The sequence below is a fragment of the Heterocephalus glaber genome, unplaced genomic scaffold, assembly GCF_053883595.1.
Source record: "Heterocephalus glaber isolate CG9 unplaced genomic scaffold, H.glaber_assembly_v1.0 deba00001497, whole genome shotgun sequence".
In the NCBI taxonomy this organism is placed as follows: Eukaryota; Metazoa; Chordata; class Mammalia; order Rodentia; family Bathyergidae; genus Heterocephalus; species Heterocephalus glaber.
This window is the reverse complement of record NW_028258320.1, coordinates 72,501,924-72,521,372: the sequence shown is the minus strand read 5'-3', so window position 1 is coordinate 72,521,372 and position 19,449 is coordinate 72,501,924. Positions and strand designations below refer to the sequence as shown.

Genomic DNA, 19,449 nt, shown 5'->3' with positions numbered 1-19,449 from the left:
AACCCTTCTTTTCCTACTTATTTACAAAAGCTTCGTTTCTCTTTTTCCTTCTATTCTTTTTTTTTCATGCCCCTTCTTTTCTATCCCCTCCTCTTGTTCCCCTTCTCATTTGAACATTTTGTTCCCACTTCCCAATATCTATTAGGAAATAGAATCTTGAATGCTCCAGTTGGTTGGCCTTTGCTGATGTTATTTTTCTCATGTAATCTAGCTTCTCTGGATTGGTAGGATTCTCCCCATCTTCCAAAGCCTGGATGGAAGCCCATTCAAGTTTTTCTCACTTCTTTGGGCCACAGTGAGCTAATTCTCACATCCCATCATCTGCATGGTGTATTTTCTTAGCTATTATTGAGTATTAAAACAAATACCCAATCTCTATCAAAGAGCAGTACAGGACAAGGCCAGATGGAGCCCACAGCCTGTTTTTCCAACAGGAAGTTCACTCTAAGAAGCTGGGAGTAATCCTTTTGCTTTTCCCTATTTCCTATTGTACTTCTAATATCTGGGTCAAGTCCTGGTTGTGTGACTGACTTACTAACATATTCTTAAAGTTCTCTGAGGCTCAGTTTCGCCAGTAATAAAACTAGTGGACTGTATTAGTAATTTCTTATAGCATTATTGTAGATATTAAAGGGATTAAAAATGTAAAATGTCACCTACAAAATATAGTACTGGTCTTCTACTAGTACTAGAAGGTTAGTTCACTGTTACTAGCACATGGTAGGTGTTTGTGATGGTTAATCTTAATAACCGACTTGATGGCCATCTTGATTTCATCTTGGTTGTCAGCTTGATTGACTGAAGAGACACTTAGAAGATTAGAAAGACACACGTTTAGGAGTGTCTGGGTGGGCCACACAGCAATACCTTGGGGACAGTATTTTGTCCCTGGCCGCTTCCTCTCAGGCTCTTCCATGCTCTGCTTCCCAGAAGCTATGAGTTGACCGGTTGCCTCTGCCACACCTTTTTGCCATGATGCTTTTAGCTTGGAGCAGCTGACCATGAACTGAGATCTCTGAAAACGTGAGCTGGAATAAACCTCTCCTCCTCTAAGCTGTGACTGTCAGATATTTTGCCTGCACCATGGAACAGTGACTGATAACGGTGCTTGGTCTTTGCTTGAGAAGTTATTAAATATCTGTTCGTGTATAGCTGAGAACAAACTCGGCTCTTGCCTTATGAGACAGCAGTGATTCTGCTACACTTGAAACATGGAGTTTCTCAAGTGGTGGTGTGCATTTGTTAGGGAGTAGAAACTAGAATTTTTAGCGAGATGGAAAACCAGGAAGAAGCTGGGCCAGAGTCTGTTGTCTCTGAGTGGCTTGACAATGGCCGTGGGACAAGAAGGAGGCCAAGTGCAGAGTTGCAAAGGCTGCTGGAGATGGTAAGGCTTGCATTATGATTAGTGTTCTTTGGAAGGAGATGTTAGTGGAATTGAGACACAAGATACCAAGGAGCTCTGAGAGGGTGTGTGAAAGTGAGGCTGAGAACCGTCAGACTTTTGAGGGGAACTATCTGACTCACGGAAGCTAATTCCTTCTCTTTGGTTGGTCTTTTATCGATCTAGTCTCAATATCCTACTGCAACAGAAAGGATCAGGCAGAAGAGTCCTGCTTTGATAATTCTGCTGGCTCCACTGAAATACAAACAAATGACCAAACATGTCATTGACTCTTTGCTTACCTCTCCAGCCTGAGTCCTGGGCCAGAGGCAATCCCCAAGGAACTACTTACGCTGAAGTCTAATTATCACATAGACTACATAAAGAGCATAGTGGCAAATGGACTATTGCAGGTGGATGATTAATATTGAGAGGCCATTGGTGCAACACTTCTCATTGTATAGATGGGGAAACGAAGGCCACAGAGGAGAAGCGACTTGTGCAAGTCACATAGCTCATTGATGTTAGATTTGGACCTGATTCTCCATCTTTTTCTCCTTTTAATATGAAATGTAGTTGGAAGCCCACTTTTGCTCTGGAAAACAGAAAGTAAAACCTGATGACATACAACCAACCCAAGGAAAACAGGATGTGTCAGCATGTCATTTGTCTGAATCCAGAGAGATTCGAGAACATGGCTGGCAAGATGGATTAGTTGGCTACCCTCTTACCCTGAACTCTTTGCAGCTTTTAGTAGACCTTGAAGTTTATAAACCTGTACATTTGGGCCTCTCTTGTGATGTGATTTCATAAGACTCTGGGCCAGAAAAAGGCCATCGGAGGGCTTCACTGACAACACAGAATAACAGTAACATCGTAGTTCACATTTACCAATACTCAGTGGGCCAGCTGCTGCTCTAGGTTCTCTTCATGGAGTAACTCACTTAATTCTCACAATAATCCTAGCAATTCAGGTTTTAAATGAGGAAACTGAGCCATAGAGAAAACTGAGCTAAGTAACTAGTGTGGAATCATTCAGTTTGTAAGAAACAGAATAGGGATTTGAATTTAGCAAGTCTGATTCCTGAGCTTGTGATCTTGATACGATGCCTTACTGCCCAGATTTGAGTAGTGCTTTAGAACAGGGGTGCGGTGTTATTTATTCATTACAACCTCTCCCACCCTTTCTCCAGGGCCAAAGGTGGAGGAGGCTCAGAAAGGCAGGCAGGGCGTTCATGTGCCCTCCCCTACTTCTCCTGAAGTACTGTAGGCATGAAACCCTCCTCCTTCGGGCAGGGACTGCCTGCCCCTTCTCTGCACTCTCAGGTTCTGGCTTCCAAGACTCTAATTGCAGAGATCAGTGCTCAACAGTGATTAGAGTTTTCATATGCCTGTGGGGTAAAACTGGTGGATTCTCAGTTGTGTAGCGAAAAATAGCTATTTGATCTTCCTCAACTCTATACGAATCCTGTGAAATAGTCTCTAGAAACTAACTGCATGACTGGAAATAAAAAAGAGGAAGCCCACTTCTCCTCCCTGGAGGATGAGTTAGAAATGCTGGCGTAATTCATCAAGACCCGTGCCTGCTCCATACACGTACATACCAACACACACATTTCCCTTCCCTTCCCTCCCCTCTCAGATCTCTCCTCTCTCTCTCTCTCTCTCTCTCTCTCTCTCTCTCTCTCTCTCTCTCTCTCTCTCTCTCTCTCCCCCTCTCTCCCCCTCTCCCATACACCGGTGCTCTACTGTGAGAAGAGAGTTCATCTTGCCTCTGAATTATGTGCCTTTGATGAATTTCTAAGGAAAAGATCAGCTTTGCCAGAGCCTATGTTGTTTTGTCTAAATCAGGGCAAATAGCATTACTTCTCCAAATGTTACTATTATAATGAGATTTCTATTTACCTAGAGAGGATGCTTTTGAGAGAGATACAGCTAGAAGTTTATGCTACAGACAGAATAATCTTCCCTGCTGAAATGCGATTTGCTGCAGAGGGCTGTTTGGGGTTTGGATAAATGAGAAAGATAAACACAATGACTCCTGGTGGCTTTTGGTAACATGATTATCACTGGGGAATAGATCTCTCCTCCCTTTCTGTGCCTCCTGCTCTCTGCTCTCTCAGATTGTGAATGAGCCAAAAACAAAATTTTTCTAAGTAGGAGACTGAGCTGCTAAGGCTGTGCCTTAGGCCCATGGCCCCATGCTTGTGTTTGCATATGTTTATAGTTGCATATACATCTTCATACACCCACGCATGTGTTACACAGGGTGTATATAGGCACAGTGTACAGTGTCATTTGGACTTCACTGTAAGCAACCCAGTGGACAGGGAAACGAGACTTAGCCTGCACAATCCTCTATCCTTTACCACCCAGTAGAGCACATTGTACCCTAAAGGAACTAACAACATGCTGTCAGGAAACAATTTGTCCCCCAAGATACAGCTGTAAAATTCGGGCAAAGCTTAAGTAAATGTGGCTATAAACCCGCTAGGTGTTCAGAGTTTCACCATTGTGGTTTCAGGCTATGGAACAGAAATTATTTGTGGGTATGTTTGGCCTTATATTACTCTTATGTGCTTTGTAGTTTAGAGGCCAAACTGAAAAAGGAGCCAGGAGTTCTAGATTCAGACTCAGTCCCCCATTTGTTACCGTTTATGAAGCTTTTGCTTATGTGCTAGGCTATTCTGGGTCTCTGAGGGGGAATCAGCCATAACTGTGGTTCAAGGAGCACTGGGAGCGTGATCCCAAGGAGGGAGAATATCAGCTTACACAGGAAGGGTACTAAAAGGGAGGCACACAGGAAAGATGCTGTAAGGGCTGGGGAACGAGGGAAGGGAACGATGGATGTTGTGTTCGAACCACACCACGGAGGCTATGTCAGATTTGGACAGAAAGTGTTGGAGGAGGGAACATCGCAATTACTGCTAGGGAGAGAGGAAAGTCAGGGATGTGTTTAGGGGATAACTAGTGGGCTATTCTAGGCCATGGAAAACGTGTGAATGTGGAAGAGAGGAAAGTAGTTGGTGAATAAAATGTATTTTCTAAGTTCCCTTTCCTCTTTATCTTAGGTTCCTTTCAGTTGAGTCCAGTTTGCTCACTTCCCAGACTGCTGAGCTGACAGCCTTTTCTCGAGTAGAATCACTCTCACCAGGTAAGGATGGTAAGGGGTCCAGGCTCGGGACAGGTGGCATCCTGGAGGAGGCCTGTGGAGGAAGCATGCCCCTTACCTTCCTACCTACTGCACCCACTGCTGCTGCCTCCTTTGGCCAGACTCTTCATCCTTTTTCCACTCATCTTTCAAGAGGCAACTCAACTACAAGTTTCCCAGGAAATTCTTCCTTGTTGTCCTGTCAGAAGCAACTATTCCTTTTCTGGAACCTTCAAATTCTGTGTTCCTCTGGGATGTTGGTGGGATTCTCCCATAAACAGTGGACAACTCCAAACTATTAGCTGTGCCCTGGTTCCCAATTTTGTTCGGTCTCTGTGTATTTTCCTGTAACAAAAGTTCTTATTATGGATCTTAGGTCAACTGCTAAAGTAGGGTTTAATAAGCCTAGAATGTGTAAAACACAGAAGATTGAAGGGTTGGGTACTATAGTGCTGAGCGTGGAATCAGCTGTGTTGCAAGTAGGGCTGACAGAGGAGTGTGACACAGTTGTTCCAGCGCCACCAATGAAGGGAGTGGAAGGAACTACTCGTTTCCAAAACTCTGAGTCCTCCAGGGAGGTATCAAGGGCAGGACCCATCGCCTCCTGAGAAACAAGGCGTCCTCAAGTCCCCTTACCCATGGGCTGGGAGGCAGAAGCATCCTGGGGTCATCCCACTGCTTGCCACCCCTCTCCCCTCACCCAGCTCTTCCACCCTATGTCAGCTGCTTCCCTCCACATTAACACTACCCACACAGTGCTGCAACTCAGAAAACTAAGTGGCATCTTGTCCCATCTCTCCAATCCCAGTCTGCCATCAAGTCTTCTGAATTTTAGGTTCATCATTCAAATTGATCCTACTCTTTCCCCTTTTTCTTCCACTGTCCTAACCAAACCATTGTCATCCATTCGCTGGATGATTACCGTTCCCCAGACTTCAGCTGGATGGATATTAAATCTACAGACCATTCGTTAAGCCATACTCACAGTCATCCAGGGGCTTGCTGGTACTCTTGGGTGGCCTGGTAAGTCATGGCAAGAAATTTGAAACTCACTTCTTTAGCTCTGTCTTCCCTGATTCTCTCCTTTGGAGCTCCAAATGTGTGCCTTTCTGTTCGAGGGTTTAAGATGGCATGGTCTTTCTGCACTGCACGTATCTCCTCACTCCCCAAATCATCTTTTACTTTTCATCTTCCATGTCACTTCTTCAGAACTGACACCTTTCTGTATCCAACAATTAGATCTTGTCCCCTTCCTACAGACTGTAAGAGAACCTGAGTGGTTTATTCAGCACTCTGACAGTTTGTCGTCAGACATTAAGAAATGACAAAATATGTGTTTTGTACCTTTCTACTAGACTGAAAATCTGTTGGGAGTGTAAGGTATCATGTCTGAATTCTCATTATTGTTTTCCTGGGAGATAGCATAGTTTCTGGCTATGATGCACAAATTGAATAGTTGGTAAATTAATAAATAAATGAACCACATTACTCTACCTAAGGAAGACAGGCAGGTATGCCCTAGGCGATGACTTCTTTCTAAGGCTAACAGTCACTGGGCTGCCCTTTAATCTTGTTTCCTGTTCTCTACATCTTCCCAGGCCAGCAGGGTGTGACTGACTGCAATATACATGGAAAAGGGATGGGATCCATCCTTTGGGAACGAGCCCCTCCCTGGCATTAGGAAATAGATTTCCTGTGGCCTGCATCAAACTCATCTCTCACCTCAGAAATCCTGCCAGTATCTACTGGTTAACTATGTGACTGAGGCCCAGCTTGTAGTGTTAGGAGCTGCACAGATATTTTCTCCCATCTTGTTAGTCTGGCTTTGGTTTCTCCAAATGTCATCCATCTGACACCACTGCCGCTTGCCTTCCCTAAAGCAGATCTTCGATCTGTCACTGTCTTGCACATCATCCAACAGCGATGGCTCTACCTGAAGGTGGAGTGAGTGTAGGTGGTATGACAGAGACAGAGCAAACTATCCTTATCCCTAAATATCCAACTTCCTTATGCTCCGACAGACCTCTATCTGCAGCGTTACGGGTTCTTTTGGGCTTAGTCCCACTTCTTCAATCCAGTGGTGGCCACCTTTGATTTCCCACACACACCTGCCCACCTGGGGAGTCTTTTCCCTCTTCTAGCTCTCCAACGTTCCATGCTCAGCCCTCACTGTCAGGCACATCAAAGCATAACTTAAATCCCAGCCTCCAGCTGTATGTTCTGCCTGCGAATGCTATCACACCCCTGTGTGAGGACAGGCTTCGTTGTACTTCAAATTTCAGTGGCTTGATACACAATAAATAAATGTTTGCTTTTCCCACAATAAATCAACACTAGATCCACAGGAGGCTTTTCTCTTCAGAAAAAGTTAGCAGCCCAGACTGAGAATGGTTCTACTAGCTGGAATATTTCTAAGGAAAAGAGCACTTAGAAAGTTCACATGTACTTTTCTTGTTCTGGTTCATAAGTAGTACAAGTCACCTCCACTCACAGCTATTGTCCAAAACTAATCTCGTGGCTCTGCCTAAATGCAAAGGAGCCAGGAGACACTAGCAGCATCCAGATAGCCATAGCCAGGAACTACCTGTCCCAAAGCAAGCCAAACCAGTGCTGCATACAGTACTTAATTCCAGAATCTGCTCCTAGGGGCATGTGGGACCAAAATGTTTTCTATTTCAAACATAGCATTTCATGACTGGAGATCTTATTAATAGGTTGAAGGCCAAAGTTTGGCCTTTCTTTGATATTAGCTCTGTATTATATTTGTTTTGTGTCCTGTGACAGATGACAAATGCCCTTAAAACAGGGACTTTTCTAATATAACTTCCTCAAGCAGCAGTGATAGAGGAAAGCCCTGGGTGTGAGTGGAGCTTTGTCTCTGGAAAGCCATGTGATCTTGGACTATTTAACCTCTGGTGCCAGTACAGCCTTGAACTCCAAAACAAAGCCACAGAAGTTCTTTAGTTGAAATGTCAACTACTTCACCTCTGTATGTACCAGTGTGGGAACTAAACAGCTTCCCTGGAAGCCTTCATCTCATTGGTACCATGCAGATAATACTGTACGTATGTGTGAGGTTGTTGTGGATATTAATGGGCCGGGAAAGGCTTGAATATTTAATAAGTGTTCATTGTTGGTGGCCGTTCTGAGAACCTTGGTTTCCTCAACTGTAAACCAAGCATAGTAAATAATGAATCTTGCCATGCCTGTTCCATGGTGTCATTTGGAACCAAATCAAAATGAACAGAAGGTAGAAGTGCATTGTAAACTGAAAAGTGCTGCACAGTAGTTAGTGTTTATTACATAGTCTTGCTAGGCAATGCAGATACAAAACCATAATAATGCCAGCTTAGGCAGGAGTAGGTGACTAGTTGGTATGTGTTGTAATGAGTTAAGTACAAACATTAAACAGGATATTTTTCTAATTGTGCAGCATCATGATGGCCCTGCCCCTCCCCTGTGACCATGTGCCTTTGCTTTTCATGTGGAAAGTGCTCTGCATGCTTCTGGCACACAGGGGGATGTCTCCTAGTGGCTCAGGGCAGCCCCCATCTCCGGTCCTCACTCCTCGGCAGTTGCACAGGAGTCCTTGCTGTTCACGTGCCTGCCTTAGTCTCACTGGAGAGAAACGAGAGGGGGCATCTGGGAAAGGGCAAGTTACCCTCCATGTCTCTGACCCAGTTCATTTCTCATTTAAAGACAGGGCAGAAAGGGTCATATTTCTCTCTGATGTCTTTATTTTCCTGTCAATAAAAACCTTGTTAGCTGCCTGGCTGGGCAGGGTTTAAGGTTGGCAGTCCCGTCTCTGTGCCTTCATTAACCCTGGGTTAGTGTTGGAGAGTTGACGCGCTAAATCTTTCTTGTTCAGAGGCATCAGGTGCGGTCAGAAGTCTAGTGCTATTGATTTGGCCTGGGATCTGTGCTCTTGTTAGTTTGGCAAGGAGCCATGAGGGACGTGGAGAAGCATTAGAAATGGATAGGGGTGGGTAATGGGGAGAGGAGTGGGCAGGAGTGGGTTTGCTCCAGTCAGAGAGCCTAGGTCTGAAGCCGGCTCCATTGACTTAGAACATTTCTGCACCTGCCTTTCTGGTTCCCAGTTTCCTTATATTGTTGAAATAACAACTGCAAAGTGCTCGGCATCATGCCTGGGAAGAAGGAAGCCTGCGGTTTTAGCACTGATAACGATTATCCAGTGTTCACTGAAACCTATAAAGCACCTACTGTGTGTCAAGTACTGTTTTATAGAGTTGAAATACATCAGGCACTGAAAGCAAATTCCTCATCCTCAAGTATTTTATATAAGATTAAAAAATGATGATGATGATGATGATGATGATGATGATGATGATGATGATGACAACGACAATGATAATTTCGCCCCCTGCCTCTGGGAGGTCAATATCTATTGGGGGAAATAAAATGCATCCCCATACTGCCATGGCTTGGAATATGTGTTGTCTGCTATACTTCTGTTGTACTTCGAGTTCCTCCAGCGTACAAAGGTTGCTCTATACAACACTCGGTCTCCACTTTCTGGTTTGATGAGTGTGGTAATGAGTTTTATGCATTAACTTTTCAACCCTGTGATAGGGCAGAAAGAGGTCTCATGGCTCGTGGAAGCCCTACGCAATCAGAGAAGCTATGCTGGGGTGTTGTAAGACAGATGCCATTCATTTATTCATAGGGGGTGCAGTCCCTGGTCACACTTCAGAGCCAGAACACACACCAATAGTTATTTCCCTGTGGCCACTGTGAGGCTCCTCCCCCATTTCTGGTCTTCATCCCCTTTTTTTTCTACAGTGAAGTCTCCCTTAGAGAAGGGAAGGGCTGGTCGTAATGGGAGAGTATTTCTACAGAGGGCCACTCCATTGGAACGCAGACCAAGGAAAACTCAAGGGAACTTTCTGTCCTCTGCCATCAGGCTGGGAATGCTAATAATAAGAATATTAGCAGTACCAATGTCTCTAGAGAAGGAAATCAATTACACGAACGATTTATGCAATTTAATGAGGAAGGTGCCATCCCTGCTTCGATATCTTCTGCAGAAGATGCTATGAGGGCCTGCCCCACACGGCAGGGAACACTGCTGTTGCAGAGGTTCCAGGGCTGGCCAGTTTGCCATCAGATGCAATATTTCCATCCCAGCCAGCTCCTGCCATCAATGTGTCAAGGGCCCTCTGGCAAGGACAGTGTTAGGTTTGGGGATGGACATGACCTCCCACATGATGAGTGTGTAAGGGTGAGGAGCGGGAGACTGATGCTGTGACTTCACTGGTGTGTTTATTCTGTAAGAGGTTTTTATTTGTGGCCCTCCAAATAACCCATTGGAGTGGGCAGGAGGCCTCTTGGCTTGTTTTCTCTTTGGTAAAATAGGACAAGAGATTTTCCCAAGGTCTTATACTGCCCAGTGTTAGGAGTCTAACACCTACGAGCTCAGTGTCTTTCCAGACAGCTTACTGATTGTGACATGGACTGAACTAAAGAAACTTCCTGGTGGCTTTTCTAGAACAGCAGCTCCTCAGCATAAGGCATCACACATGCATACACGTGCACACACATGGAGGAAAAGGCATTTCTGTCAAGTCAGAGAACTTCTGGCATGGGAAGAGTTAAGTAGGTTTTGTTGCTGCCATTTCTCGATGCCTTCAGCAGGCTCATGGAACAAAGGTCCTCTGACAATTTAAGATGGGGAGAGAGGGTCCAGTGGCCTTTTTGACTATAGAATTCTTTACCCATGGACGAGTATATAGGTATTCACTTCCTTTTCATTTTTCTTATGGTACTGGGGATTGGACCCAGGGTCTTTGGATTGAGTTATATATGCAGCGCTTTTTAACTCCGAGACAGGGTCTTACTGAGTCACTAAGTTGTGCATACCAGCCTTGAACGCTTCCGCCTCCCGCCTCACCCCTTCAGGTGTGCACCACCATGGTTTGCTTAGTTTTACAGGAAATACACTTGGCAGAGACTCTGCTCTACTTTGCACATAGCTTTACTTCCCTTAAAGACCTCAGAAAGATGCCCTCTGAAAGAAGGGTGAGGAAGAATGATTCCCAGGGTCCATTCTTGCCCTACAGCTTACACAGCCCATTCCTAGCTCAGTCAGTCTTCACAGCAGCCATGCGTATCAGGAGGGAGGGGCTTATCAGCACCTCATTAAGATGCAGATTCCTGAGTCCCCTCCCCAGAGAGTGCATCTCCATAGGTTCCATAGGTTTAGGGTGAGATCCCACACCAGGTGATTTTGTTCGGAAAGCCTCACTGTACCTAGTCCCAGAGAGGACTGCTTAGAGCCAGTGAGGACTACAGCGAGGCCTCTGGACATGTGCAAGTGGATGAACTCAGCCTTGCATGCCTGGTGATCACAGGTGCACACAATCAGCCTGCCTCCCTGAGACAATGGCCATTCTTTCGCCCACAGATTCTTCCTAAATGGGCTCTATTCTTTCTATTCGCCTCTAGTTGGTAGTCATTCACTAATACAGCTCTTGGGGAGAACAGCAGAAGTCCTTTAGTTACCTACAAAGCCCAAGTAGCCACACTATAGTTTAGGCTGTGAAAGGGAGATTTCAGGGGGACACTGGGACAGCAAGACTCCTGGGCAGACGCACCTCTGTATGTGGGCAAAACTTATGCAACCACTCGTTCCTTCTAAGATTTGATATTGACAAACAGGTCTATTGGATCTGGATTGTTGGAAGAGTACAGCTGGCTTGGGGGCTGACAACTGCTGGGCAGCTAGCCACAGAGATGAACCGTGGCTAAGTGGCTGGGAGCAACTGGACAGATATGGTGGTGGCTGAGAATCCAAGAGGTCTACCCAGTCCACAGCTCTGTGTCTCTTATCCGGACTGCCCCAACCTCAGGTGAACCTCCCCAGTCTGAACTGGCGGCAGGACACCTCAGTGTTCAAATCCCCTACAATCTGCTTAAATGCTATTTCAAAATGTTGGATTCTAGAAAACAGTTGGCTCTTGTAGAAGAGTTTTTTGCTGGACAGAGTTACATAATTCTAAGGTGTATTTGGAGGCAAGCTGCCAAGTTTTGGTGGCTGAGAGATCTATTGTTTTCCAATTTTACTTCAGGCTAGACATGGTTAGGGAAATTTCAAATCATGGAATATTTTCAAGTGAACATAAGTGACTTTGGTAATCAAAAAATTAATTTATTTTTAAAAATTCAGGGAAATGAAGTAGGACTGAGGCCATGAGCGTATTGAAATCCTTTCCCACCAGGGAAACTGGCAGAGCCAGTTCTAACTATGGAAAGTTCTTTGTAGAGTTTCCCACTCCTGACATCAAGATAGTTCTCCTACAGTGCTTTTTATAGCTCCCAAAGGGAGGAGTAATGGAAACCAGCAAAGGGCATCAGAACTATGGTTCACAGTTTCCTGGGCTTATTTTATAGATCCTTGTATTTATCCTGTGTGCATATTTTTACCTGGCATTTTACATAACATTATGATACAAGCACTTTCTCAAGTGGCTCCAAATCTTGTAACATAATGTATACATAATGGCTGCATTGTTTCTCATCACGTAAATACTGTACATTATAATTCACTTATCCTTTACTCTCTGGTTAGGCATTTTGGTTGTTTGCATTGTTTTCTTCTTGTGGAAAAAAATATGTGATGAGCTCTCATTACATTAAGCTGTTCCTGATTTAGAACCATTTTCTTAGGACAGAGACTAATTTAGATCGAATGCTAACAGAATAACAATGTAAACAATCTTTAATTTTTCTTTATTTTCTCAAAATATTAGTAAGATGCTTTGATGCCACGATGATCTCAAGTCACATCCTGGGAAGGGCTTGATTTCAAAGTACTGAAGACTTAGGAAAAGAACAAAAAGCAAGTCTAGATATAAAATCAGAATGCTATGAAAAACTAATTGACAATAATTATGGCTTAACTTTTTAAAGCCATAAATTAGGTTCTGCATACGCAAATCTTTAAATACTCTGCATATGAATCATTTTTTTCAATTATCTATGAGAAAGTATTTCAGATCAAATTGTCACTTGAATGTTTAGCAAGTCAAATTCACAGTAGTAACAGTGATAAATATATCAACTTTACATTAAGTATGAAAGTATTTGGAAACAAACGATTTATTGTGTTACCGTGTTGCCATTGCTACCTACTAAGAAAGTTGTTTAGTTATTGATTTCTTCATTATTCAGACAGAAGGACCAAAGCACAGCCCTGAGGAGAGAGGAACTTGTCTAAATCTACAAGGCCAAGTAGAGGCAGCTGTCATGCGTGGGACCATGGTTTCCCGATTCTCAGGTCTGTGGTGAATGGGAGTACTTCACTACCACAAACAACCTAGTCTCCATTCTCCCTTCATATCTGTGTGGAATAAATGGCATAGAGATTCCACTTGGAAGGAGGTAAAAAACTCGCTGCTGAAAGTAGAGAAGCAGAAACATCATTCTCAGTTGTGGTTACCATTGCAAAGGGAGAATCATAAATACAGATGGACTCGCTTTGATGATGTGTATCTTGATTTCTGCAGTTCAATATTGAGGACATAAGGGGATGTCAGGGAAGGATTTACCAGGGCAGAGGCATTTGAGATAGCTCATGCAGGAAAGGTATTCCTTGGCTTTATGAGCCAAGAATAGGTGTGTGCTCTGGGGCAGGGCATTTGAAGTGGAGGCCTGAGGTATAAACAGAAACAGAGGGCATGAGCTTTTTTGAAAATGGTGATATAAATTCAGTGCTGCTAAGTCTTGGAGGGCAGATGAACAGGAGACAAGGTGGGGCAGACCTGAGTGGGCTTCGGGGTGATTCTAAGAAGTGTGAATCCGACTGCTGGATGAAGGGGACCAAGATAGGCTTACAAGTTGTAGAGTATGTTTGTGTGTGTATGGGGGGACATACCACAGACTGAATATTTGTGTCACCCTAAATACACACATTGAAATCCTAACCTGTATTTACAGATGGGCCCCATGTAAGGTGGTTAGATTATAAAGATGGAGCCCTGATAAGGGACCAGCGTCCTTATAAAAGAGGACCTAGAGAGCTACCTTGCTTCACCTGTGGCTCTATTTTTTGTCATGTGAGGAGATAGCAAAAATATAGTGTTCCATGAACCAGGAATGGGCTCTCATTAGACGCAGAGTCTACTAGTGTCTTGATCTTGGTCTTCTCAGCCTTCATAACCGTGAGAAGTAAGTTTACTGTTGTACTAGTTTGTCAGAGCAGCCTGACCAGACTAAAACAAACAGACCCACAGAAGGAGGGGAATAGATTCTGCAAATAGCCTTGATTTTGGATGAGGGTGAACAATGTAGCTGGGGAATCATTTCAGAGGCATTGCAAGGAGTTGGGTGAAAGATGAAAATCTAATCTTAGAAAGCCAGGATGGAGGGAAGAAGACAGACTGGACAGCCATTAACAGAACTGAGCTTCTACTAAATGTGGGAGTAAGAAAGAAACAGAAATGGAGCATGAGTAAGAATTTTGGTGGAAACAACCAACAGAGTGAAGAGACAACCTACAGAATGGGAAAAAGTTTTTGCCACTATTCCTCAGACAGAAAACTAAGATCTAGAACATATAAAGAACTCAAAAAAAATTAGACCACCCCTAAATAGAAGATTCAATAAAAAAGTTGGTAAGTGAAATGAGTAGCTACTTCTCAGGAGAAGTACAAATGGCTAATAATTATATGAAAAATGTTCAATATTGCTGGCCATTATGTGAATTAAAACAATACTGAGATCCATCTTACTCTATAAAGAATGCCTGTCATGAAGGAATCAAATAATAACAAGTGCTGACAAGGCTGTGAGGAAAAAGGAACATTTCTCCATTGTTGGTTGGAATGTAAACTAGTACAACCACTGTGGAAAACCATATGGAGATTCCTCAAAAATCTGTAACTAGTAATCCCATTTTGAACTAGCTATTCCCCTTCTAGGTATCTTCCCAAAAGAATTAAAGACATCCTAGTACAGTGATAAATGCATACCCACTGTGTAGCAGCACAGTTCATAATAGCTAAATCTTGGAAATGGCTTATAGATAATAAACAGATGAATAAAGAAAATGTATTTATATACAGTGGTGTGCTACTCTGCTATAAAGGAGTCAATTTGAGTCATTCACAGGTAAATGGAGGCACCTCGAGACTATAATATTAAGTAAAATAAAATGCAAAATAAAAGATAGTAGGAAGTAGGGAGACCTTTTGTAAATGGGAAGGGTAGCAAGAGATAGAAGCAAGGGGATATAGAAGAGGAAAAGGGGAATCAAAGAATTGACAAAAAGAAAAACGAAAAGGAGCTAGATCTTTTGCAAATTGGAAAGGAACCTAAAGATGGAAGAGGTGGGGGAGAGCAGGTAGGGAACATAAAAAGAATGAAGAGGTGCTATGATTAGAAACATCCTCGACTGCCCATGATAACTGTAATCATTATGTACTTCATGCATGCACTAATATAAACCAAAATTTATAATAAAGAATTTCAGTTAGGGAAAGTGGGTAAAAAAAATAGTACCAGAAAATATGGCAAACAATTTGAGGAAAGAAGGGCAAGAAAGGGAGTACTATTTGGAGCAAATTTGTTTTTGATGTTTACAGGACATCCAGGTAGAGATGGAGCAGTTGGGAATGGGAGTGGAGAAGTCAGGGAAGGACAGGGCGAGTTGGAACATAGCTCAAATGTAGCTTGTGTAGTTGAAGACACGGAAAGGTGGGATCCTCCAGGGGGCAGAGGCAGAAGGAAATGAGAGAAAAAAGAAATCACACCTGGAAAATGCTGGCCTTTATTACAGAGGATCCAGTAAAGAAGCTGCAGATGGAAAGAGAGAAGTAACCATGATGACTTAGAAGGAAAGGGAAGAGAAGTCGTTATACTGCCTGGCTAGAATTTTCCTGTTAGAAAAGGGGTGCCTGAGTAAGTCACTACCCAGATGGACTCTTGTCTAGGCCAGTGCTAACCTGGTCAGGATAGAGAGAAGTCAGCAATAACCCCATCCCCAGCAAAGCAGAATGTGCGGTCCACCTAGCCTGGCAATACCAGATGGAGCAGACAGTGTCATCCCCAGGAAAGTCTCAGGATAGCTGCCAAGGAACTTGGCTTAAAGTGGGGGGGAGGGGGGGAGAAGGAAGGAAGGCAGGCAGACAGACAGACTGACGATAATGTTCACTGGCTTGCTGATTGATGCTGTTTCCTTGATCATCTAATTTATTCATCAGCTCTACCAGAGGGAGTCGTACCTGACTGTAGGACCATCTCCTCTATTCCCTTGTTTCCAGGAGAGGTTCTGTCACTGACCCTTGCTTCTCTCCCCAGAGAGGAGGTGCTTGCTGGGTCTGATGGTGGGAGGCTGAGGGTCTGCACATGCATCGGCCCACTGCTTTTCCCTAGGTGGCTAAAGGCATCAGAGTCTCCGTTGTCTTTTGGCTCCCCATTCTAGGTTAGGGACCTGCTGTCTGATCTGCGTTATTCTCTTCTTTGTTGCTAAGAATGACTTTTCCAGGAAGGAAGGTAGCCATGATTCTCCAGTTATTTCGCTTGAGTTTGGTTCAGTCTTTGGAAAGGTAAAATAGTAAAACATTTGCCTGTAGATCCAACTGCATTCCCAAATCCAGATAGCAGCTATTAAACTGGTGCTGGCACTCCCTCCCCATTGATTTGACTCATGTCTGTTTCTAATTTGCTGCTGATTTGAAAGTAGAGAAAAGCATGATGTGATGTGTTGTGATGTGTGGATGGGCTCAACCTTCCCTGAATGCTCGTTACATCTGGGGAAACTGAGTCACTCCGTGTGTAAATGATAGAGCAGGGATAAAGCAGAGTGCATATCCAGACTGTGTCTTCTTTCTCCTCCACCACGCTGCCTCCTCAGGTTGGGATTACACTGACAATAAGAAAAAAAGGCTCAGTCTGTGGGTTCACTTACCACGGGGCGTAGACTCACGTAAGCCACTGTGGATGTGTTGTGTGTTCCTGCGTTATCTCCCATGAGGTAGAGCCTGAGATTGTCCCCTCCTGGGACCTGCTGCGGGAGGACTGAACATTAACATAGCAAGCACACTTCCCTTCCCCAAAGAGTCTGATTCTTTGTCGATGCCAACAGGAAAAAGTCCAGCTTGTTTGCGGGAACACAAACTCGTTCCCAGGGCAGGGTGGTCCTGAGGAATGTCGTGGGAATCTTTCTGACATTTCCCCTTGGTTTATCCATCCTAACCTCCACCCAGAACCGACTCCCTGGCCCCCACCCCAGCAGGGGCCTGGCCTGTGTGTGAGAACACCGCGCACTTGGAGAGAGCCCTGACTCTCACACGATTGCTCCCCACTGTAGCTCTGCTGCCCCATTTTCCTGAGTGAGAAAACTGACGTGAGCGGGGTCTGGGGGTAGCAGGGCGCAGGAGGTAACTGAGCTAGTGTGAGACTTGAGTGTGAGACTCCCAGCTTCATGCTTTTTACACTGTAAGACTATATATATATATATATATATATATATATTTTTTTTTTTTTTTTTCTGGTACCAGAGATGGAACTCAGGACCTTATGCTTGCAAGGCAGGCAGTGGAACCACTGAGCTAAATCCTCGGCCCAAGACTGGGTATATTTTTAAGACTCCCAACATATAAAATAGAAAAGAGGTAGAGGTAACTTGGGAAGAGTGGCAGTTAGGAGCTTTTCATATTCACCTTCCTCTGTACCTCTTCTAGTGTCCCCAGAAACCTTCACTGTAGTGTACTCTGTTCCAAGATTAGATCCTGATAGTATGTTTTCCAATTTTAAAATCTGCATGTTTGGACCAAGAAGAGTCTAAGATTCAGAATTGTGGTATATAGAAATGTATTTAGACCTGTCCCATTAATTCGAGAATTAAAACTCTGCTACCTACCTTGACTTGAGGCAAAGTGGTACAGTGTGAAAAGCATGGGAGTTTGAGTCACAGCGCTCAAGTACAAACCACAGTTCTGCCATTTACTTCCCATGTGGCCTTGACTCACTTAATCTCTGAAGCACAACAGCCTCGTTAGTGAAATGGGTTTATTCCCTGGCAACCTGGCAAAGTCACCATGGAGATGATTTGAGCCAGCATTCATGAAAGCTTTGTACACAGATACTGTTCACAAGTATGTGCTACTTGTCATTGTGTGGCCACTTCCGGCTTCCAGGTGGCTGGGTCAAAGATGTGTACAGAAGCCGTCTTCATTCATGTACCTAATTAGTCAATCTATTAAGGACCTCCTGTGGATCAGGGGGGTGCTGATGTGTTTGGAAATCTAGGTTACACTATCCAAAAACAAAAAAGAAAAATACTAAAAATAACCAAAAGTGAGTAGAAAAGGAAAACAGGAATAATAACACTGAAAGAAAAGAATCTGTTGGGTTTCCATTGTGATTTCCTTTTTGGTTATGTAGAAGTCAGAAAATGAGTCTCAGTATCCCAATGAGGCAGCAAGCAATGTAGCACACACTGAAGTAATGTGGTACTCTGTGATTACTAGGGTATAGGGAGCTTAAAGCATCTATATATTCACTCAAGAATTGTGATCTGTGAAAGGTGAGAACTTTGAGAGCTGCAAGACAAGTGGAGTTGGGGCTGAAACAACTCACCTTCTATTTACTTTGATGCATATTTATACTGTGCTAATTCAAAAAAAGGGGAAGAAAACCAAGAACTCCCAGCTGATACAATGCTATACTGACTTATCTTGGTAAAACAATTAGAATAGACGCAGGCAAAGACTCAGTGATTAACCCTGCACTGACTCTGTGCTACTTTAAAATTAGATCAGGGTTGTATCCAAAAATTTTAAAATAAAAATCATAGTTAAAACTCTCATTTTTCATATGTAGCTAGTGCAGAAGGAAGGTATCTACCTATAATTTTGTGTGGGGTGATCAATGTAACTTTTTAATTCTATTTTAAATGACTATACATTTCTCTTTTTTCACTTCCTTGGATTCCTTCCCAGGATTTCCTTGGAAATCCTGCAAGCACAGAACATTCTTTGTGAAGGTAAGAGGCAAGGATTTAGTTTGGTTTGGAATCTACATTGTAGATTCCTTGGCACCAGTAATGGTGCAAATGAAAACACATAGCTGAACATGTTTTCCAAACTGATCAGATTTCACGATCAGAGACGTGAAGTTCACATTATCTTGTGGAAGAATCAATGGTTGAACCAGTTTAAAATTAATAGGATAAGCTTTTTTCTTGATTATTGGAGGGCTCCTTGTTAGGCTAATTAAAAAGAAAACAGATATCAAAGCAGCCTGTGGATATAGGCAGGTAGGCAGTCTGGATGCTTTGAACCTTGGTATACAACATGTGACATGAGGACCACTCTCTACAAATTACCCAGGATTTTGTCTGAATCAGTGAATCTTAGCCCCAGCCTATACCTCCTGAACCAGAGCCTACATTTCACAAAATATGTAGTGAATAATTTTTACTCACCTTATAATTTCCAGAGCTTGTGGATCTTGAGTTCTCAGGAATGACCTTGGAAGCAGTAATAAACTGGGTACCAAATGGGACCTCTGGAGTCAAATGAAAGAGGGATGGTGAGGGTCTTTGGTGGTGTATTTCCCAGATAAATGGGAGACAGTGAGTGACTGTCCTTCTGTATGAATGGCTGCCTCTAATACAGAGCTGTGGCTAAATCAGAACATGGGATGTAAATTTAGAAAGAAAACAATTGCACAAAAGGAGGGTATGAAGAAATATCATTCATATCTGTTTTTTATTATCAAAATAATATTGCTGTTTTGCATGCTTCCTAGATTCCTTAGGGTATTCTATTGCCGTCCTGAAAATTTTTTTTAAACATATTTAGAAACAATTTAATGGAAACATTGTTGCATGGGAACAAAAATATTTTTCTCACAAAATGTTCCCATTCAATAAGTTGCCACATATTTTTGTTCCATA

General features: G+C 43.4%; 2 long non-coding RNA genes across 14 annotated transcripts in view; one reads left to right on the top strand and one right to left on the bottom strand.

Moving 5' to 3' along the window:
• LOC106008861 (uncharacterized) overlaps positions 1-19,449 on the top strand; it is a 274,246-nt gene that overhangs the window by 194,630 nt on the left and 60,167 nt on the right. For 10 of the 13 annotated variants that reach the window (XR_015440475.1, XR_015440478.1, XR_015440477.1 and 7 more), the window contains 2 exons: positions 4,453-4,535; positions 12,720-12,825. This is a non-coding gene — a long non-coding RNA (uncharacterized LOC106008861). The remainder of the gene's footprint in view (positions 1-4,452; positions 4,536-12,719; positions 12,826-19,449) is intronic. The other 3 variants (XR_015440483.1, XR_015440481.1, XR_015440482.1) reach the window with 1 other exon arrangement.
• The window catches only part of LOC147825750 (uncharacterized), a 346,984-nt gene continuing 340,356 nt past the window's right edge, over positions 12,822-19,449 (bottom strand). The window contains exons 4-5 of the long non-coding RNA XR_015440485.1: positions 18,976-19,058; positions 12,822-16,413 (exon numbers count right to left, since the gene is read on the bottom strand). This is a non-coding gene — a long non-coding RNA (uncharacterized LOC147825750). The remainder of the gene's footprint in view (positions 16,414-18,975; positions 19,059-19,449) is intronic.